This window comes from Periplaneta americana, chromosome 8, assembly GCF_040183065.1.
Source record: "Periplaneta americana isolate PAMFEO1 chromosome 8, P.americana_PAMFEO1_priV1, whole genome shotgun sequence".
NCBI classification, from domain to species: domain Eukaryota; kingdom Metazoa; phylum Arthropoda; class Insecta; order Blattodea; family Blattidae; genus Periplaneta; species Periplaneta americana.
Genome location: NC_091124.1, coordinates 186,314,460 through 186,338,939, shown reverse-complemented (window position 1 = coordinate 186,338,939; position 24,480 = coordinate 186,314,460). Strand labels below are relative to the sequence as shown.

The 24,480-nt window shown below is 35.5% G+C and overlaps 1 protein-coding gene and 1 non-coding gene across 2 annotated transcripts in view; one reads left to right on the top strand and one right to left on the bottom strand.

Moving 5' to 3' along the window:
• The window catches only part of LOC138704269 (uncharacterized), a 148,473-nt gene that overhangs the window by 101,392 nt on the left and 22,601 nt on the right, over positions 1-24,480 (top strand). The window lies entirely within an intron of this gene.
• TRNAY-GUA (transfer RNA tyrosine (anticodon GUA)) lies at positions 4,240-4,312 on the bottom strand. The gene has a single exon. It is a non-coding gene; the product is annotated as a tRNA-Tyr (tRNA).

Sequence of the window (24,480 nt, the reverse complement as noted above, 5' to 3'; positions counted from 1 at the left end):
GCGATTCGAATTCCTCACTTACTTTATTGTCTTCTTACAGACGAACTATAAAGAGAAAGTATTTATTCAAAGGACGCTGTAAGGTTACCTAGTGTCTCCTACGTTTATTTTATTTTCTCTTTGTACCAAGTATAAAGAGAAAGTGCTGATTCAAAGAACGCGATTCGAATTCCTCACTTACTTTATTGTCTTATTACAGACGAACTATAAAGAGAAAGCATTGATTCAAAGGACGCTGTAAGGTTACGGTACCTAGTGTCTCTTAGGTTTATTTTATTTTCTCTTTGTACCAAGTATAAAGAGAAAGTGATAATTCCAAGAACGCAATTCCAATTCCTCACTTGCTATATTGTCTTATTACAGACGAACTATAAAGAGGAAAGCATTGATTCAAAGGACGCTGTAAGGTTACCTAGTGTTTTCTATGTTTATTTTATTTTGTCTTTGTACCACTTACTTTATTGTCTTAATACTGACGAACTATAAAGAGAAAGCATTGATTCAAAGGACACTGTAAGGTTACCTAGTGTCTCCTACGTTTATTTTATTTTCTCTTTGTACCAAGTATAAAGAGAAAGTGCTGATTCAAAGAACGGGATTCGGATTCCTCACTTACTTTATTGTCTTATTACAGACGAACTATAAAGAGAAAGCATTGATTCAAAGGACGCTGTAAGGTTACCTAGTGTCTCCTACGTTTATTTTATTTTCTCTTTGTACCAAGTATAAAGAGAAAGTGCTGATTCAAAGAACGCGATTCGAATTCCTCACTTACTTTATTGTCTCATTACAGACGAACTATAAAGAGAAAGCATTGATTCAGAGGACGCTGTAAGGTTACCTAGTGTCTCCTACGTTTATTTTATTTTCTCTTTGTACCAAGTATAAAGAGAAAGTGCTGATTCAAAGAACGCGATTCGAATTCCTCACTTTACTTTATTGTCTTATTACAGACGAACTATAAAGAGAAAGCATTGATGCAAAGGAAGCTGTAAGGTTACCTAGTGTCTCCTACGTTTATTTTATTTTCTCTTTGTACCAAGTATAAGGAGAAAGTGCTGATTCAAAGAACGCGATCGAATTCCTCACTTCTTTATTGTCTTATTACAGACGAACTATAAAGAAAAAGCATTGATTCAGAGGACGCTGTAAGGTTACCTAGTGTCTCCTACGTTTATTTTATTTTCTCTTTGTAGCAAGCATAAAGAGAAAGTGCTGATTCAAAGAACGCGATCGAATTCCTCACTTCTTTATTGTCTTATTACAGACGAACTACAAAGAAAAAGCATTGATTCAGAGGACGCTGTAAGGTTACCTAGTGTCTCCTACGTTTATTTTTTTTTCTCTTTGTACCAAGTATAAAGAGAAAGTGCTGATTCAAAGAACGCGATCGAATTCCTCACTTCTTTATTGTCTTATTACAGACGAACTATAAAGAAAAAGCATTGATTCAGAGGACGCTGTAAGTTTACCTAGTGTCTCCTACGTTTATTTCATTTTCTCTTTGTACCAAGTATAAAGAGAAAGTGCTGATTCAAAGAAAGCGATTCGAATGCCTCACTTCCTTTATTGTCTTATTATAGATGAACTATAAAGAGAAAGCATTGATTGAAAGAACGCTGTGAAGTTACCTAGTGTCTCCTACGTTTATTTTATTTTCTCCTTGTACCAAGTATAAAGAGAAAATGCTGATTCAAAGAACGCGATCGAATTCCTCACTTCTTTATTGTCTTATTACAGACGAACTATAAAGAGAAAGCATTGATTCAGTGAACGTGATTCGGATTCCTCATTTCCTCGTATTTACATTAATTTTTCTCATTCAGCTAAGTTTAAAAAAAAAGTACTGATCCAAAGAACGGCATTCAGATTCCACAGTTCCTCCCACCTACATTTTGTTTTCTCATTGTGCAAACTTTAATGAGGAAGTACTGATTTAAAGAACACGATCCGGATTGTCAGTTCCTCTTATCTATATTTTATTTTAATAATTATTTTAATGTTATAAAGAGAAATAATTTATTAAAAAGTGATTCTATATTCTCAGTTCCTCTTATCATTATTTTAATAATTATAGGAATTATAAAGATAAAGTATTGATTCAAAAGACGCTATGAGGATTCCCTTCTTCTTCCTACGTATATTATGCTTTTTCATTCTACCAAGTATAAAGAGAAAGTAGGACTACTTATCACGAGACATAATCATATAAGTTACTTTATGTATAAGGGATTTGCAGTAGTTCCAAACCTATCTCTTTACTTGCTTCAGGTAAAGTTCCCGTGTTTTCCCTAATATTTTTTTGATTTTCTTCTGACACATTCACGTCATGTGCATGAACTGAGGTGATTAATGTATAAAGAAAACTGTAGTTTCTCTTAAGGTGAAATCTGATATGCAAGTGGGAAGCCATATCTCATTTTTCACAGTTCGACATATTTACAGTGTTCTAAAATATTTTACAGTTACGATGTGGTAAAAAGTGACCAATTGTTTCGAATCATAACTTTATTATTCTTACATTAATAAGTTAACTTAATAATAAATTAGAGTATGCTGCTGTTATCTGGAACCCAGCTACTAACAAATATATTGTTACTAGAAAAAATTCAAAATAAATTTCTAAAATGGTTATATTACAGACTTTATAATGATTATCCTACCTATGAGAGTTATGCTACAATGCTTCCACATTTCCATTTTACTAGTTTGCAAATTAGACGAAATTGTTAATCTTTAAACTTTCTTCATAAAATTATTAACAATAAGTTGGACTGTGTTGGTTTATTTTATTATATAACATTATATGCACCTAGGCTTAAAACGAAATTTCTAAATTTATTTTACATACCAAGAACAAATACTGAATCCCACAAAATTCCCCAGTTTTCCAAATGTTACAGTTATACAATAAATTACATCCTCATCCGAATGTTGACATTTTCAATATGAATTTCTCTAGATACAGAATTACTTGTTATCATATTTTACATAATATTGTTGTTAGTTAATTTGAAGCTACTTTCACACCTTATTTCAATTTCTCTTTTTTTCTTTCTCTTTTCTATTTTGTTTCAGTTTTTAATAAGTGTTTGTTTCCTTTTCCTTGTTTATGTTTTATAAATTAATTTGTTAGTCGTGAACATTGTAATTGGTCTTTGCCTGCTATGTTCAACAACAAATGAATAAATAAAAAAATAAAAAATAAAAATACAAGGATATTAATAAGAATGACTGTTTCAAACATCTACAATTCGCATAGTTGGATTTTTGCAAGAATACGATTTTCTTCAGACTATTCAACAACTCTCAAAGATTGTCTTCCAAGTTGAATATTTCCAAGGTCTTGTCGCGTCGTCATTGGTTTTAGAAGTTGACGTTTCGACTATAATACTGTGGTCTTTCAAAACATCAGCTTCTAGAAACCAATGACGACTCGGCAAGAACTCAGAAACCTTTCCTAAACACCGGCCACAAAAGCCTAAGTCAACACCTTGCCTTAAGATCTGTATAACCCCTCTATTTAAGCACTAACAGCGACACTATAGGCCTATGCATCTAGATATAGACATACACGATAAAATACTTATCTCTATTTCTTACCTCGTAACCATTATTCTATTCTCCAATTCCTATATATTTGTGAGAATAGACGTCCCATAAACAATGTCTTTTATACAGCTCAACAACATTAAACTGCATGATACTGCAGCCGGGGAGCTGGATAACCAGCGTTGCATAGCATATTTCATTGCTGCCGTTGCGTCCTATATAACGGTGTGGGAAAACTTTATTAATAGAATTACTATCCTCAATGAAAATGGGACAGTGCACCATGTTGTTGGAAAATGTTATTGGGATCATTCAGTTTTGCAACATGTCCAGATACTAGAGGACAGAAACCATTATCTGCGAAAATTGCACTTCCTGCTGCGGAGTAATAATCTTGTTTTATTGCGTTTGCTGGAGAGAAGAGACAATTTCCTAACAGTTAAAATTCGACATAATAAATTTCTTGTTTCTTGTGTCGTCTGATATAATTGATATAATATTTTAAAATTTCCAAATATGCCTATTCTTCACCTGTAAAATAGGGTGTTTAACATGAAATAAATATTATTCACTATTATTACTGTTTATTTTCACTTAATTACACTCTTTTATAATATTATATCGATACAGGGTGATTCACGGGGATTTACCGTCCTTTACGGATTAATATTTGAGGAGAAAAATTCGCTCCGGCGCCGGGGATCGAACCCGGGTCTTTGGTTCTACATACCAAGCGCTCTGACCACTGAGCTACGCCGAATTAAATCCACAGCACCGGACCGAACCCTCCTCCCTGAATGTTTTCCTTTTGGCCAGAGCGAATTTTTCTCCTCAAATATTAATTGTCAATATTACAGATATTATTCTGTAGGACAAATTAATTAAAATATGTTTAATGTCCTTTACGAAGCTTATTTCTGAAGACATTTTGAGCTAAAAATATCATATAAACATAGTTCCTATTCTCAATATTTTCAGAGTTATAGTAATTTAAAATTGTTTGTAAAATACGTTTTTTCTTTAGTTTGAACGTAAAAGAATAATAAAAATAGAGAATGAACCATTCAGAAGTATCATTTCTTTAATTGGCAAGTATTATGAAGCTAAAAATGTCCTGTGAACTCCTTAATTTCTTCGTACAGACATCTTTTTTTTTATATATTTTTAACTAGAAAATTACATTATTCTTAAGCATTTATCACAACAATAATTCGCGAGTGCTCGTGTAAAGGGGGTTAATTATGATTACGCTAAACTGGGATAAGTACAGATTTCAACTCTCTTCAATTACTTTTTTTGTGTTAAAGGGGTTAAATAATTCTTCCATCCATAAGGCAATTACAGTGCTCCGTATTTTGTGACGGTTTTTTTTTTTCAGTACAAAAGGAGAGATGTTTACATACCTACAATTTTACCTTTACACGAGCACCCGTGAATTATTACAGATCACACCACTTCCACCTATTTAATTATTTGCAGTTCAATTTTGCATCCTAATTTACAGTCTTGGAGAGTTTACAACACATTTTAAAAAACGTCGCCGTCCGTTTGAGTACACTTGGCCGCACGCTTGTGAACGGCACTCGTCGCTCTACGTAACTGCATACGGCTGTCTTTGATTTCCGCAGTGCTCCCGCTGGCTGCTGACTGCACGCTGACCAAGATCACGCGTTCACAGCAATGCGTTCCAATAACGAAACGTAACTCTGTAAATATTGAGAATAGGACCCATGTTTATATGACATTTTTTGCTCAGAATGTCTTCGGTAATTAGCTCCGTAAAGGACGGTAAATCCTCTTGAATCACTCTGTGTATTTATTATCTTTCAGTTCTACTCATGTTTATAATTTTTACAAATATTTTAATAATCGTATATTTGTTTCTAATGTACGAGGTGTGATCAAAAAGTATACAGAATAGCCTTACTTTGAAAAAAAACTACAAAACGTATAGATATGATATTTAATCACGTTCAAAGTATTCAATCTCAAAAGCCCTGCTTTTAGTCCAGGGGCGTTTGCATTACTTTCCTGAAATAACCATCGTATCCGACTGTAAACCTTGATATCTTGTAAAAGATTAAATTTTTACGTCGCATTTAATATTCGTGAAAAGAAAGAGTCGTAGAGACTGAGAAACGAAGAATAAGGACGCTAAATAATCTTAGATGTTGATAAAGCGTAAATACACAAAACATAGGGAAGGAGATGTTAATATCGAATGGAGATGGGAGAGAACAAAACAATGTTCAAGTCGATTAAATTTGGCTATAGGTATCTTAGAGGGACTGTATTAAAAAGGGCACACACATTCTTCAGATTGGTGCAAATGCAAGGCCACAGATGTGATGGAACTTTGAGGTTATCACCCGGAATAATGTACCAGATTTATTCTGTACATTGCAGTGGTTCCCTATGGTTGTGGCCGGTTAAAACAGAAGACACAGAAGTTATACATTCTATTTTTCCAGTGTATTGAAGAAGAGATTTGATTAAATATACTCCCCTTTTTTGTCTCCTGTGATTTTAGCTAACTGCAGTAAACGCTATTAAGGAAGTATTTCCACATACTAAGGTTCCATTTCGGACAGATCTTATGGCGTTAATTACAAAGTGTAACATTCACTCAAGTGTACGCTACATGGACGAAAATAACAACATTCGCTCCCAGTTTCATTCGATAATATATTTGACCTTCATTCCTTTCAATGAGATTGATAATGCACAAGATGTGAAAAATGCATTTGACACTTTGAAAGAAACCGCTGATCCTGTTCTGACTCCCATATTTGACCAACTTCCTCCGTGACCGGCGTAGAGGGAGGGGTTATCGACTGCCACTGTTCCCAATTAGAATTTGGAACTGATATGAACGTGCTGTGGCCGGACTTGCCAGAGCGACAAACCCCGTGGAAGGTTAGAATAACAAAATGAATCAAATCGTGGGAAAACCACATCCAGCAATTAATGAGTTTCTGGATAACTTACAAAAGGAGGCGTCTGTAGCGGCCAGAGTCGGTGGATCTCTAAGCAAGAGAGGAGCAATTCGCTTAGCCGCACATTGTCAGGTGCAAAAAGAGTTACAAATCGTCGTCATGAGTTTAAGGATAATGGTCAAATTACACAGTACTTCGTGCTTTGGAACATGATGTTTAAGAACATTTATTCTGATATATTTAGACCTATGTACTTACTGGCTTTTAAAGAACCCGGAGGTTCATTGGCGCCCTCACATAACTTAAGCCCACCATTGGTCCCTATCCTGAGATAGATTAATCCAGTCTCTATCAACATAACCCAACTCCCTCAAATTCATTTTAATATTATCTTCCCATCTACGTCTCGGCCTCCCCAAAGGTCTTTTTCACTCCGGCCTCCCAACTAACACGCTATATGCATTTCCTAATTCGCCTATACGTGCTACATGTCCTGCCCATCTCAAACGTCTGGATTTAATGTTCCTAATTATGTTAGGTGAAGAATACTATTTGAATTTTCCCACCTCTTCGAAAGATAAATTTCCAATTTTTATAGTTTCATTTCGTACAATATTCTGGTCACGTGACATAATCATATACTTTGTCTTTTCAGGATTTACTTCCAAACCTATCTCTTTACTTGCTTTTAGTAGAATTTCAGTGTTTTCCCTAATCGTTTGTGGATTTTATCCTAACATATTCACGTCATCCGCATAGACAAGAAGCTGATGTAACCCGTTCAATTCCAAACCCTCCCTATTAATGTTTTATTATTATTATTATTATTATTATTAATTGAATTAATACAAGCCATTAAATATGATTGCTGCTGAATCACTTTAATCGTACCTATGCTTACCTAAACTAAGTACGCATCCACAACTGACAGAATTTCATGATCACGTGTGTAACATGGAGCAACGGCGTCGCTGAAGACAAACAGACGATAAGGGTACACATAATACAGTCCGAATGGAAGGGTGACAAACACAATGTTCTCTGCCAGGAATCGATAACGGGTCTACTGGATTTGTAGCTGTGAATTTCACCACGTAAGCCACAGTAGGGTGCTGGCAAGACCGCGTCTGCTGTTCTATCAGCGTGGGATGCATTTCCTCTGTCGTACAGGCAGCAATTTTTGTGCGTGCTTTCCTATAGGCTGTCTCAAATTTACTTCTGTTGCTTATTGAATGCTTATGCAGACGACGAGCGTTGATTTCTTAACAGAAGTTAACATTTACGGGGAAGTGAGCGGAGTTGAGAGGGGAATCGGTCAGTATTTCTCAAAGTAATTTGGTATCTCTATAACAGCGGTGACCAAACTGGGTATCGTGATTACATCGTGTAATCAAAGACATTCATACTGGTAAGGGGAGTTTCCTGTACAGGGCTCTGAAGGTAAGCAGTGTCGGTACCATGTAGCTCTACAAACCCTCTGTCTCTACGAGCAGGAACAGAAGGTTTGGTACAGAATGGGAAGAGGAATTCACTCGCTGTTCTGTCGGAGAAAATGTAAAATGTTGCTTTGCTCCACGGTTCAATTTGTACAGGGACATTATTTTATTTTTACTAACATTTCTAATAGTAACCTGGCTATATCTTTGAATCAACGATTAAGAAGCGGAAACACCGTTTGCTATCTCCTTCCACGACCGGAATTCGATGATACTGGCGTAAAATACAAACAAATCACTTTACTAGGTATAGGAGGGAAGAAAAGTAGTTCATCCATTTACGTAAACCAGGAAATATCGCGATTTTGAGTTTGATAATTTTCATTAGGTTTTTGTTTAATCAAAATACAGTACAGTATTAACAATAAGTGTTTTTACTCACGAACTGAGCTTTCCATGCGGAGGTATTCATTCCAATTACCAGGTTCGTACTTCGTATCAGTAACTCATGTTGAAATAATTCTGTACCTACTCTATAAAAGAGTGCCTTACGTACTGTAAATTCAATCTTACTTCTGCCCGACCCGCACAGATGAAATTACTCAGACATGCTATCTATTGTCCGCCCAAATGGTTACGTCCCAGCGTCGTAGAGAAGGAGGAAATCACGTGACAGTTAATTACTTAACGAGGCCCTTTTATTTAAGTTATTTTAAACAATTGTATGGGCATAATATTACGTAGACATCCAATTCCTAACAGAAATTAATGTTCTCAGAAAAGAGCTAAGACAGTCCAGCCACTTGCATTTGCAGAGAGGCGAATAGAAGCAGGTGGGGGAAACCGGGATGCGACGTAAGCAAATGGAAAATGATGGAATATTGAAAGCTCTTTCGTCACTGGAAAACGCGAACATATTTTTGGAACGTACTGTTTACTGTGACCGTAAGGCTACTAATGACTGTATATGTGGTCTTGGATCTGTGTGGAGGACGGTTGAACTTCATTACTAGAAGGGGTGGGAGTGAAGTACATTCAAAAACTCAGGTACAATAAAAACTGAAGTAAAAGTAAAATGATGTCCCTGTAGTAGTATATAGAAGCGATATTACAGAGCATTACGCTGAATACACAGGCATAACAAGTATTATTATTATTATTATTATTATTATTATTATTATTATTATTATTATTATTTATGAGCAAGTGTTAACCATAATTCTTATATACGTGCCTCACTATATAGGCTTACATCTTCCCTTGAATGATAAAATATTACGGTGTATCTCAATTTTGTTTTATTTTATTTTTTTAATCTTTTGATGACTATTATCAGTTATTTACTAGTTATTGATTTAATAATAACAATACTGATAGCTTTATCAGTAGCAATGATGATAATAATAATTATAATAATAATAATAATAATAATAATAATAATAATAATAATAATAATAATAATAATAATAATAATATAGAGAAACTGATTAAATATTGCGTGCTATTTTAATAATAAAACGAGCTATTAAACCCCAAGAACTGAAGTCAGCCTTCAATCGTCGTCATGAAGAGAAAGATGACATAAATAAATGTAAGGAAGCCAGCTATCTAGTGGCGAATGAAATAGCTCGTTCTCTTAAGCCTTCCAACGGAGGAGAGTTTTATAAAAGTGTAATGATCAAGGTGGCTGAAATAATTTGTCCAATAAAAATTTTTTAATTAATTTTGATTTCTGATTCTGTTAATTGAGGAATATTAAAAAAAGGCGAGAAAATTTGTATATATTTTTATTGGTTCTTGATGACAGTAGTGACATTAATAATACAGCAAAGCTTGCTATTTTTATTCGCGGGGTTTATGAAGAACTCAATGTTAGTGCACGAACAACCACTGGTTGTAGTTTTCATGCCATGTACTTCTCCCCCGTCTCCTTACTTCTTAGACTCTCTCTCGCGTGTAATCGCTGCCGTTCGAGTTTTGGTCACCGCTGCTCTATAATAATTGTTTAGTGATTTCAAATGTTTACAATTCGTTATGTTCTATAGACATTCAAAGAAACCTGACGTGAGAAATTAATAGCTTTTACTATTGTATTGTTTGAGCACGAATTTTTATATTACATCATGCTTATTATTGACGAGCTATTCATATGAGAATGACAGAGTACTTAATGAATATGTTGATAACTAAAGAATGTACAGGGACATCATTTTATTTTTACTAACATTTTTAATATTAACCTGTCTATACCTTTAGAGAACCGGAAACACCGCTTGATCCCCCCTCCAAGACTGGAGTTCGATGATACTGGCGTAAAACACAAATCACTCTACTAGGTATAGGAAGGAAGAAAAGTAGTTCATCCATTTACGTAAACTAGGAAATATCGCGATTTTGAGTTTGATAATTTTCATTCGGTTTTTCTTTAATGAAAGTACAGTACTGTATTAAGAATAAGTGTTTTTACTCACGAACTGAGTTATCCATGCGAACGTATTCATTATGCGGTGTATATTATACTGTCTACAGCACATTAGCGTACAATATAGAGAATGAAGTTAAATTGAAAAATAATCATAATATGAATATTTAAACACAATTTTGAAAATGGTGGCCGTTCATTTCGATACAGGCTTCAGTTCTTTTGTGCATATTATCGCACTATAGACTATTGCATCTAATTCCAATTGCCAGTTTCGTCCTTCGTACTAGTAACTCATGTTGAAATAATTCTATACCTACTCTACGTACTGTTAATTCAATCTTCACTTCTGCCCGACCAGAAAATATAAAATTACTAAGACATGCTATTACTGTCCGTCGAAGTGGTTATGCCGCAGGATTGTAGAAAGGGAGGAAATCACGTGACAGTTAATTACTTAACGAGGCCCTTTTATTTAAGTTAAATTAAACAGCTGTATAATATTACGTAAACGCCCAATTCCTAAGAGAAATTAATGTTTTCAGAAAAGAGCTAAGACAGCCCAGCTTTTACAGAGGGGCGAGCAGAAGCAGGTGGGGGAAATCGGGATGCGACGTAGGCAAACGGACAGTACCTGTGCGAAAATATGATTGAATATTGAAAGCTCTTTCGTCACTGGAAAACGCGAACATATTTCTGGAACGTACTATACTCACTAACTCAGTACTGCATACTTGGCCTTGGATCTGTGTGGAGGACGGTTGAACTTCATTAGTAGAAGGGGTGGGAGTGAAGTATATTCAAAAACTCAGGTACAATAAAAATTGAAGTAAAAATAAACTGATGTCCCTGTACTTTAAGTCACATATACTATATTACTAATAAGGAATGGCGGGTAGCACTTTCAGAAGGAGAAAGTACGAACTGTCACTGTTTACAGCTGTTTACTAATATTTTACTGATATTTTAACAAACATTTTTTTGTATTGTATTGTATTGTATTTATTAACATTCAATTATATTCATACATTGCTTCACAGCTAGAATATGGAACAAGTCAAAAAACTTAATACTATTATAAAGTCTTAATTTATAGTCACAGTCTAGATGAAATACATACAGAAGAGATTTACAATATAGTCTACTAGTACAACACAAAGTTTTAGTATCAATTTCATGAAGTGTTATTGAATGTCATGAATTCACCTACAGAATAGAAGGCGTGAGAAATTAGGTACTTCTTTAATTTTGCCCTTAATAATTTTATGTTTTGAGTTTCATTTTTTATATCGATAGGGCGGTTACTGCCATATAACGCACTCCTTTTTGATAGCACGATAGACTTGCCGATGGAGTATGAAAGTCATTTTTTGACGTGTATTTATGCTATGAACTGTTGAATTAGTTACAAAGTTTTCACGATTACATAAGAGGAAGATTAATAATGGAAAGATATACTGAGAAGCCATGGGCATTATTTGTTGTTTTTTGAAAATAGTCCTACAAGATTCCCTAGATTTGGCACCTACTATTATTCTAATTACTATTTTTGTAATAGGAATATATTGTTACTATTTGTGGAATTTCCCCAGAATATTATTCCAAAACCCATTAATGAAGTGAAAGTGTGCAAAGTATATTGTTTTTAAGGTATTGATATTTACTATCTTTTGCATAGATCTAATAGCAAAACAAGTTGAATTTAGTTTGGGAGTAATTTCTTTAATATGATTTTTCCAGTTTAACACATTATCGATTTTTAAGCCAAGAAATTTGGTGGTTGTTGTTGTTTCTAATAGGGATCTATTGTTAGGTTAGCAATTTAACTTTTTGTTAAATTTTAACTGCTTGTATACTAAGTGACCTGGTAGAGTGTAAGAGATGGCCCTGTGGCCTTAACTCTGCCAGTATAAATAAAGAATTATTATTATTAATTATTAGCCTATTGTTAATTATTGCGCTAGAAATTTGCGAGGTTGAATTTGGACAGGATTTAAATTGAATTATGTTACTTTTGTTACAATTTAATAGTAATTTATTGACTGAGAAACAGTCACATATTTTGAAGAGAATTTCCTCTGTTGAAGATTGAAGATTGGAATTCGAATACAAGAAAGAAACCGAATGATCATTGAGATTAAGAAACTCCATCGAATAAAACAGTCGTAGGAAAACATGTAAGAAAAATTGTGTAATTCTTTAAAAACTAATATCAAATTTCAAAACTAATTTTTTAGAAAGATATTAAACTGAAGTCAATGTAGTAATGTAGAAACATGCATTTTTATCTAAATGTCATTGAATAATAAAAAAAAATATTAATGTCCCATGTAAGGCAACTGTTTCCAACATAGCGTTAGCACATTTAAGTATTGGCTAGTTCTGTTGTCATTCATTTTCCATTAGGTTCATTTGTATCAACTTCTCGTCAGCAGTGCTTTTGTCTCTCAATGTTTGACATTATCCTGCTATTCTCCTGCACAGTTTTGTGACGTATCCTCAGCAGATTTTTCAAGTTAACATTGGTGAAACATTGCTGATCAGTTTCAGCATCATTCTTCCTTTCCAACACAGCTTCATTTATTATTCTGTCTGTCCACTTCACACGCTCCATTCTTCTCCATATTCACATTTCAAGTGCTTCTATTCACATCTCTTCACTTCGTCGTATTGTCCATGTTTCTGCCCCATGCAATACCACACTCCATACAAAACACTTCACTAGTCTCTTCCTTAGTTCTTTTTCAAGAGGTCCGCAGAAGATGTTCCTTTTTCTATTAAACGCTTCCTTGGCCATTGCTATATCAAGCACAATAAACATAAAAATAAATAATAGTTAAAAACACAAATGTATGCTACTTACGCTGAACGAAATTGTAATAATTATAGATTATAAGTTTTAATTAGTTCGACTATTTTCTTTTTAAATATTTTGTTATTCATTAATTTCAAATCCGGGTTTAATTAACAAAGTTATTATATAGTCTTGGATGAAAATTTGAGCTGTGCCTTACACCTCCTTCGGTCTTGCGTTTTGGCTCAATGTAATCATAAATCTTCTGGTTTTATATCCATGATCGTCCGATATAAAATTATTGTGATGTTTATGGAGATAATTTAGAAATCTAAATAAAATTTGATTATGATACAAGATTAGGTGCAGAGACACGAAGTATAGTACAATATACCTGCATTTGTTCCCTACCTGTAACTTGCATAATTTTTTCAGAATTTTTCCTCATGTCAGTGACATTTTTTGCCGTGTAGAATTATATTTAAATTTAAAAATAAAACAAGAAATGTCTCAGGACAAAAAAAAAAATTAACTTTAAAAGTTCAATATTAAATATGTTATTAACGTTAATAAAGAGTTATTTTTTCTAATACAACCTGATGATGCCCGAAAGGGAGAATTTACTCGTTGGTAATACTTAATTTATTTTATGTTGTTCACATACAACAAGTGATTAAACAAAGTTTGTGACAGTCAATGAAGGCTTTTACATAATACATACATACTGGCTTGTAAGGAACCGGGAGGTTCGTTGCCGCCCTCACATAAGCCCGCCATAACTGTGGTCGTGATCAGTCCCATTCCGAATCTTATTTTGAGGTTTCGTAACAAACAGTTTTTTTTACGGTGATGAGTTGTTAGCACTTCGCCCAACCCCTAAGCTGGAGGACCACCCCTCATCGGCTGTCCGCGACTGCTTATTCAATATATTCGCAGCTACCCTCCATATCTGGAGGCCGTCTCCTCTATCCGCAACCTGAGGACGCGCCATGCCGTGGTGATAGGGACCCACAATACATGTATATGTATATATTTATTCACACTGCAATGGGTATATAGCCGGTGGCAGTGGTAACTAATTACACTCAATAATGACAATAATAAACTTATTAAATAACAGGGAATATACTAAATTAAATGAAACGATCGCTTAAAATAACATTTGAAATATTCTAATTTGTATCTTAAAACTAAGATCGATCTTAAAACTATTTTTTTTTTACTTGAAGACGAGGACAGAACCAATCACTGAAACGTCCTGAATTTCTTATTCATTAACGACAATAAAAAACACAAATCTACACTATTTCTAAACATGGGTGGCTCATAATTACATAATAGGCTAATTCATTTATACAGTACATGACTTGTCGGTTCAACATGTTCTCAAGCAGACTTAGCTGTTTCTAACGACCGCAATGAATTGGATAGTCCTCTCATCCTATTTTTTTTTACTTGAAGACGATGACAGAACCAATCACCGAAACTTCCTGAATTTCTTTCATTAACGACAATAGAAAACACAAATCTACACTATTTCTAAACTGTTTTGAGAAATGATTTTCATGGATAATTACATCAGCACGGCATCATAGAAGATTACGATGACAACGTACACGTGGAAACTCGTTAGTGCTGAATATTTGATATTGTGCGGTGTTATTAATGAATTACAGCTTGTGATATTGATGGCGATGGTCCATAATTATGACGTGGTGAATATCAGCACTGATGAAACAGGCTCTTTGCGCAGTTCCATAGGAGTATACATAGGCCCAGGACAAGAGGTCATGTGATGGATTGGCGCCAGGACGAAACGTTCTCATTATCGAGAAAGGGGAAATAAATCTCTCTTCCCATAACAGGTATCTAACCTTAGCCTCGTGGTTTTGTATCAATAGAAACAAAACCCTGACCAAAAGGAGAGAATGCCAGTAGAATATTTAGTTGCAGGGGCGGCTTTCGGAGAGGGGCTGCGGAGCTGCAGCACCCCCAGACATTTGTGGCTCTTGTCTCGTTTTATGTTGTGAAATACATTTATTATACGGTCTCTATTTATCGACTCGAATTTAAAAAAAAAATTCACTCTCAGTGACATGCACGCAATTGTTAGTGAAGTCACTTCCTCCCCTGGTGCTACCAGAGCGAAACCAGGGACAAGGACTATAGGGTGAAGTCACTTCCACCCCTGGTGCTACCAGAGCGAAACCCGAGATAAGGACTATAGGGTGAAGTCACTTCCACCCCTGGTGCTACCAGAGCGAAACCAGAGATAAGGACTATAGGGTGAAGTCACTTCCTCCCCTGGTGCTACCAGAGCGAAACCAGAGACAAGGACTATAGGGTGAAGTCACTTCCACCCCTGGTGCTACCAGAGCGAAACCAGAGATAAGGACTATAGGGTGAAGTTACTTCCACCCCTGTTGATGCCAGAGCGAAACCCGAGATAAGGACTATAGGGTGAAGTCACTTCCTCCCCTGGTGCTGCCAGAGCGAAACCCGAGATAAGGACTATAGGGTGAAGTCACTTTCTCCCCTGGTGCTGCCAGAGCGAAACCAGAGACAAGGACTATAGGGTGAAGTCACTTCCACCCCTGGTGCTACCAGAGCGAAACCCGAGATAAGGACTATAGGGTGAAGTCACTTCCACCCCTGATGCTACCAGAGCGAAACCCGAGATAAGGACTATAGGGTGAAGTCACTTCCACCCCTGGTGCTACCAGAGCGAAACCCGAGATAAGGACCATAGGGTGAAGTCACTTCCACCCCTGATGCTACCAGAGCGAAACCAGAGACAAGGACTATAGGGTGAAGTCACTTCCACCCCTGGTGCTACCAGAGCGAAACCAGAGATAAGGACTATAGCGTGAAGCCACTTCCACCCCTGGAGCTGCCAGTATCGTCTCGGATGCTTTGCGCGTTAGTTTTACCCCTCCCCCTGCTGCCCCTTGCCATGAATCCAGAGTTTCCAGGATTTGCAAAATTTGCAGCAGTTTGTCAGTAGCGCGCAGTTTTAAATACATTTCCTTTAATGTTGTGAGTATAACAAGTGCAACAATGTTTAGTTCTGTACAATATTTACAGTCTATTCAGTTCAGTAACCTTAACAATTCAGGAGAAATGTGATATTAAGTGTCCATCAGTTGAATCTCATAATGGAAAGAGCCGCTAAACAAAATACAAAGGCTCGCATATTTTTTGCTAATTTATCCAGTATCCCTGCTTTCTTCTCTCGATCTCCACACAGTCTGTATTAGATTAATGTGTTTCAAAGACAATTCCAGCAGCTGGGGCAACAAGATGGATTTAAAATTAGAACAGTAAATGTTGTGCATGAGAAGAAGGAGCCATTGCTAGAATGTTTTCGAACCATAATGGAATCTGAAACATGTAACATCATAATAAATGAAGCAAGCGCCCTGGTACGTACTCTTGAAGATCCTGAATTTAATTTCTGGCTCAGTTTTTTCATTTATTGATGAATCATGTATATATTATACAACCAACTACAACATCGCCAGTTAGATATTTCTAAGGTTCAAATCTGCATATAAAAAATTAAATTATGGTTTATTTAACGACATTCGCAACTGCAGGGGTTATATCAGCGTCGCCGGCGTGCCGGAATTTGGTCCCGCAGGATTCTTTTAAATGCCAGTAAATCTACTGACATGAGCCTCTCTCATTTAAACACAACTTACAAAATAAGGCGCATGGAACTAATCTTTAAATAAAGTAAGTTGCTTGGTTTATTTTTGTATGCAGCCCCCCTTAATTCAATATCCACGAGCCGCCACTGATTAGTTGTTTTATGGGGATTTATTTTGCTTTAGTTTTGCCAGAAATGTTGGTAGAATATTTATGTTTATTTACGGTCGTTCAAACTTTTATTTTACGGGAAGGAGGAGTTACTACATTACTCCATAGGGATTTGCCCTGAGTCATGGCTCCTTGCTCAAGCCCTGTTCTCCGGCACAATATAAATTCATCATAACATGAATGTTGCATAAACACTGCAGTTACAATGTCGATCAATAAACAAGCACGGAATAAATGCATAATAAAGAAATAAAATGAAAGGAATGAAAAAGTAAATCTAGCTATGGAGGGCCTTACGTGTCCGTGCTGGGTTTACACTAAGCCTATACCGGTAACGTTGGATTATTTTGATCTGTACTAAATGTGGACAAGGCGAAGCTCTTATGACGTGAAACTGACCCAGTACAGGGACCCCACTTGAGACATCTTATATATAAAAGTCAATGTGGTTATGTATGTATGTATGTATGCATGCATGCATGCATTGACCGATATTTGCCAAAGTTTGCACATTTAACCTTCATAACCAGGAGAACATACAGTAGGCTACATTAAAATTCTGCAAATGGGCGTTAAATTAATAAAAAAAAAATAAAAATAAAATTATATACGATAAACATTCATGTATAATATTAAAATGCAATTTTCTGCAGTAAATTGTTCTTTATTATTGTCTATTATATTCAACATCGACTTTCACGAGGCCTTGGAAATTATAACACAAAATTAAATTACATTTTTAATGCACACCATGAAGATAATCTATACTAATAATAAATCCGTAGCCAAACTTTTTCTGGTAATTTTCCATTTTCCAAAAATAATTGGTGTTAACATGTATAATTAACCATTCTGAAACCGAAAATCGTTTTTTTTTTAATTTTTGTTTGTATGTCTGTCTGTGTGTCTGTCTGTATGTATGTTTGTTACCTTTTCACGCGATAATGGCTGAACCGATTTATATGGAAATTGGAATATAAATTAAGTTCGTTGTAACTTAAATTTTAGGCTATATGGCATTCAAAATACTTTATTTAAAGGGGGGGTTATAAGGAGGCCAGAATTAAATAAATCGAAATATCTCGCTTATTATTGATTTTCGTGAAAAATATTACATAACAAACGTTTCTTTAAACATAATTTCCGATAAGTTTTATGCTATACAAAATTTAGATAGGACTGATATTTAATGAGATAAATGAGTTTTAAAATTACAATAGCAACACCATCTAAGGCGCTGTACCGAAACAAAAACAAATGACTTCGTCTATAAGGGGCCCTGGACAACAACAATCGAAAGCTATTAAACATAGCTTAAGAGAATGTTTCTGTGTTTGTATGAAGTAATATCGGAAGCTAATTAATTGTTTAATTATTATTTCACCATTGGAAAGTGTAGTTTCTCTAGATGGACATAATTCTACAATATTATTACAGAAGCTTCTGAAACATATAGCAAGTAATATAAAGTATACACATTAAAACTAAAAGATATGTCAATCTTCATTAAATTATGGCTTCATGTAATAACAATTAAGAAACATTTTAAACGAATTGTCATTGCACCAAATGATTTCTCTCTGGACCAAAATGACCGCATTTTAATTATTTAAATACAATTTAAATTAAGTAACATATTAAACGATTTATCCTTCTATCAAACACGAATGTTCCTTGGATCAAATGTCCTATTTTAATTATGTAATTACTGTATATTTATTTCTAACAAGTGCAGCGGAGCGCACGGGTATGGCTAGTTCATGCAATAAATATCTTTACTCAGCCCAGGAACGTATTATGAATTTCTCAATGCAGTTTTACATAGTGAGGAGACTGTGTTTTATCCAACTGAATTCTTGAATTCTTTCAAACCACAAGAATTGCTACCATATAATTTAATACTTAATATTGAATCACCAATAGTATTATTGTGAAATACTGACTCACCAAAATTATGCAATGAAACAAGAATTGGTGTGAAAGAAACTTATTCAGAATGTAGTAATAGAAGTGACAATATTAACTGGCAAAACGAAAGAAGATGTTTTTATCCATGCATTGTTATGATACCCACTAACATGCGTTTCGATTTTAAGTAACAGCAATTTAAGTGCGACTAGCATTTGTAATGGTCATATTAAAATTAAGCTCAAAGACAGTTGCTCAAACTTGCAGGCATTAACTTAAAAACTCCGTGTTTTTCTCATTTTCAACTACATTTTATACAAAGAAGTAGGAAAAAAAAAAAAAGATTTTACATACATCAAATAGAAATCCAATGATACTTTTGTCATATTGCTAATGTAGTGTGTGAATGTACGGAAACCGACTGAAAATAACACTGTCAGGTCCGATAGTAAAAATAAAAATAATATCATATGTCTCTCAAAATATTGTTGTTCATGTCTCAAAATGTGTTACTGCGAAATTCTAACTGTATAATCACGTTGCCAATGTACAGGGACATAATTTATTTTTACTTGCATTTTTATTGTACCTGCATTTCTGAATGTACTTCACTCCCACCCCTCCACTAATGTCCTTTCTCCCGTCAGACACACAAACTTACGGCCGCTGTTGCATTCGAAGTCTTCAAGCAGTGATGTAAACACTGCAGTGTATAGTGTGTTTCATAAATATGATTGCGTTTTCTATAGAAGAAAGAACCTATATTAATAATATCGTACAAAAAAATTATATTCAAGAAACGATAAATTGAATTTCATAGAATATGCTTCAAAATGTTTTTAATAATATGCGTAAAGAATTGAAGCCTGCATTGTAATGAACGGCAACCATTTTCAGCAACTTGTTTCAAAATTCAGATTAGCTTATTTTGAATTGAGGTGGCTAGAAGCAAAGGAATGCTAGTGACATTTGTAATAACATGAGTTAAGTGCATCCAGTGTAAGCAAAAGTATCTAAAATTTTAATGGCAAATGGATATTTTAATCGCATCACACATTATAATTTAAATAAAAAATTTCACCGATTTTACGAAAGCTTAAATATTTAAACCCCATTTTCTCAAAAGTAACTTAAGTGTACTTACAGCCCTTTACTTATGACCCCCTCAATTTAAATGCACTCTCTATATTGTATGATAACATCAATAATTAATATTCTAAATAAAGTAGACATTACATAACGAACATAGCCGCCTGAAAAGTTGAGTTTTTGAAAAAAAAATGTTACTACTCTACTGTATTTTGATAAATTCCGTAAAAGTGATGATCAAACTGAAAATCGTAATATCGTATTTCCCTACAACATAAATGGATACACTACTTTTCTCACCTCCTATACCTAGTAAAATGATTTGTTTACATATTTCACTAGTAACATCAAACTCCTGTAATGGAAGGGGGCAACAGTGTTTCCGAGTATTGCCAGGTTAATGTTAAAAATGTTGGTAAAAATAAAGTGATGTCCCTGTAGTATGTTATGCGTTGTGGAAATAATCTCTTAATTTGTAAAAAAAAAAACTGGTATAAGTCTTCCAGAATATTAGTCTCTATGTTAAAAAATGACTTATTGCGAGTTTATATTCTAGGCCTATCTGTATTCTGTGTATGAAATAAGGATTAATGTAGGGCTAATATGTTCTGAATTTGTGAGATATAGTTTCTCAAGTGATATTAATAAAATAGTCATGCAGCAGTCAAGGGGTATAAAATCTCCCAATATAAATTAAATGATATATGTATATATTGATTCTTTGGCACGACCGAAAAGCCTAACAACCAGTTTAATTTAAAAAAAGAAGCAAAAAGAACAACTCGGGCAACGCCTGGTGTTTTCAGCTAGTAGTATATAAAATTGGCAGCCCACATGCTTTCTCATCATATTTGAAATCCGACATATTATTGTAGTTTACACATAACAATAAATTTAAATGGCTTACTGCAACCAAATTTAAATGTATATTTGTATGCCAACCAAATTTCACTTGCGTGATTCGGGTTCCGCACATTGCAGATAAATGGCAAGATTGTGACCCATTTTCAAGTTGCACACCACTTCAGCGGGCCACGCTGTGCATGATGTATGCCTGTAGAGTTATGCCGTATACTAGGTTGAGTGTTTGTGTTTGTGTAATGTATGAAATGAGTGACGATGGTGAGGAAGGGAGATGGAGAAACCCGGTGCCGGCACATAGTTTACTCTCATCGAATAGAATGTAATAAATATTAAAAGAAAATCAGTATAATATAATAAGAAGTGATAATGAATTATAATATTAGATTTAAGCATAAGTTTCTAGCTTTTTTGTTCGTCATCATAACACTGATGAGGTTCACTTTACTCTCAACAGTGGAGCCAATATCCGTACTGGAGACAGCATTGTGTATGCACTTGCAATTGCAATAGGGATATCCTGAACTAGCTCTAATAGATAGCACACGTGTACTTTAAGGCAGGCTCCGCCAAGTAGAGTCAAGATCGCGAGAGGGCGTACAGGCCTACTTACGGCTTCCACTGCGGGCAGTACACTTGTACACTGCAGTCTATCAGTGGTGGAACCTATCGAGGTCGCTTGGGGGCACCGGTGCACTGCATTTTGCACCAGGAACATTTATGTGCTAAAACATGAACCTTAGCAATGTAATGGATGTTGTTGTGCGAACAATTAATTTCATAAGGTCTAAAGGACTCAATCACAGGGACTTCAGGGCACTGCTTGATGGTATTAACAGTATGGGGATTTACTCTACCATACCGAGGTAAGGTGGTGAAGTCGAAAAATTCTGGAACGTTTTCTCGTACTTAGAAATGAAACTGCCTTATTTATGGATGTACATGGGAAACCTGTTAGAAGCCTTGGACATGAAGGAATATATAAGAATAATGCAAGAATTGTGCGAAGTTTCGAACGTAGATTTGAGGATATTAGAGATCTTGAACAACAATTTAAGATATTTGCAATATCTTTTTCAGTGAGTGTCCTGGATATTCCTGCTGAACTACAATTAGAAATACTTGATTTACAAAGCGATATTGAGCTAAAAGATAAGTATCAAAACAAAAAGTATTAACCATTTCTATACTTGTTTTCCACGAGAAAGGTTTCCTAAACAGTACAATCTTGCTGCAAGAACGTTGTAAATGTTCGGGACAACCTACGTATGCGAAACACTGTTTTGTGTAATGAAGTTTACAAAGTCACGTCACAGAAACAACTAAGTGATGAACAATTGAAAGCATGTTTGCGATTGGCTGGTACTAAAACAATAGCTCCGAGAATTAAATAGCTGCTTACTAACAGAAAACTGCAAAAATCGCAGCGGATCTCTGATGTTTAAGAAAAAGTACTATTATTAGAGAATTGTATTTGAATAACAACGTTTGTACTGTTGTTTTATTTTGTTAATTGAATTGTATAGCAATGAGAAGAAGACAAACAGTATATTAATCTGTATAAAAATGCATATTTTGTTTTGTTTCATTATTGTGCAAACATGCAACAATTTATGTATGATTTGAGGCTTTCTCGGCGTTGGTTCGCTAATATGTTTTCGCGGGATATCAGCCGAGTTAAGATTTTGGAATGCTCCAAGCTTTCGACTGCTATCTCTGCAGCCATCTTCAGGGAAGTGATGTCCGAACAGAAAGTCGAAAGGTTATATAGATGTGGCTGTCTCAGGTGAAACGGGATTGGTTGGCGGATCGGCCAATCCGGGGCCGGGAATTGTCATCGCTCGTAAGCTCCGCCCCTCCCGGGATTGCTGCGTGAAGTTTGGCGGGCGGCGAGCCCTGTTCCGCCGGTTGGAATCGGTTGCCGTCCTCGGTCCGTGATCTTCATGACCTTGATTGTAAGAGGGCCTGAGTTGGTCTAAGGCCGGTACAGGGCTCGCCGCCCGCCAAACTTCACGCAGCAATCCCGGGAGGGGCGGAGCTTACGAGCGATGACAATTCCCGGCCCCGGATTGGCCGATCCGCCAACCAATCCCGTTTCACCTGAGACAGCCACATCTATATAACCTTTCGACTTTCTGTTCGGACATCACTTCCCTGAAGATGGCTGCAGAGATAGCAGTCGAAAGCTTGGAGCATTCCAAAATCTTAACTCGGCTGATATCCCGCGAAAACTTATTAGCGATGCAACAATTTGTTTCGTATATGGTTAACTGTACAAAATTGTATAGAGTACTGTTTTTCAGTATAGTGCAATTAACAGTGAAAGCGTGCTCCAATTAAAAGCTGAAATTAATTTACATTCTTATCACAAATTTGGTTCACATACAAGTTGTTAGCTCCGCCACTGTGGAAGCAGCTACCCTTGCCCGCAGCCGTACGTCAGGGCTTGAGGGTTTGTACGTACGCACGAGAGTGTAGTCACTTGATGGTCCCTGGTTTAAGGGATGCGCTTTGCGTGTGCATTTGATTTTCGGTATATAAACATTGAGGATTTACGTAGTGTATAAGTATATTAAATACTCTTAAAAACAAATGAAAATGGCAAATTTTTGTTATGTTTCAATATGTAAAAGCAAGGGAAAGCTTTTTGTCTTCAATCCGGTCCCGAAATATTCTGAATATATGCTTTAAACCTTAAAAAATATAAGTAATTAAATTGTGCCTCGAAAGTGCTAGCTATTAAATAAAAGTAACTACTCCAAGTAAGGAATTGTTGACTACAGTTTCATTTTGGAAGAGGAAAAAGAAAAATTAATAAAAACATATGTAACCTCGACAGCGAACTATGTTAGCTTAGATTATATGCTGTAGTTGTAGGAGTCTCCGAATTTTACGCCTGCAGTAAACTCTCGATAAACTGGAATGTTTATTATCCAGGACGTTTCGTAGTGAAACCCATTTCGTGAATAATGTTTTTAATGTACTGTACCCTAATTATTAAAACCATGTTTTAAGTTCAAATTTTCAAAATCATCCTACATAGTATTCAAAACTGCATGTCCTTAACCTACAAAACGCACGTCTAATTGTGATACTACTGAGATCACATTATATCTTCCTATTGTCCACACCTGTGGAGTAACGGTTAGCACGTCTAGCCGCGAAACCAGGTGGCCCGGGTTCGATTCCCGGTCGGGGCAAGTTACCTGGTTGAGGTTTTTCCGGGGTTTTCCCTCAACCCAATACGAGCAAATGCTGGGTAACTTACGGTGTTGGACCCCGGACTCATTTCACCGGCATCTCATTCAGACGCTAAATAACCAAAGCTGTTGATAAAGCGTCGTAAAATAACCTAATTTAATTTAAAAAAATCTTCCTATTAAAATTTTCATTTGATCTTTCTGCAACTGCAGAAAAAAAATATAAGGAATTCAATCTCGATAGTCCGTTCCCTATAAAAAAAAAACACATTGGTGGCTGCATATCCTGTTTTTAGCGTACGGTTCTTAAATAGGCCTACTAATGATTAAAGAGGGCAATATTCACCTTCGACATAGTTCCTATTTTTTTATTCGTGCACCTCGTTCTCGAAGTTCTCGTTTAGGTTCATGAACATTCAATTTACTCGTACCGATATTCTGCATACTGCAGAATTCCCCACCC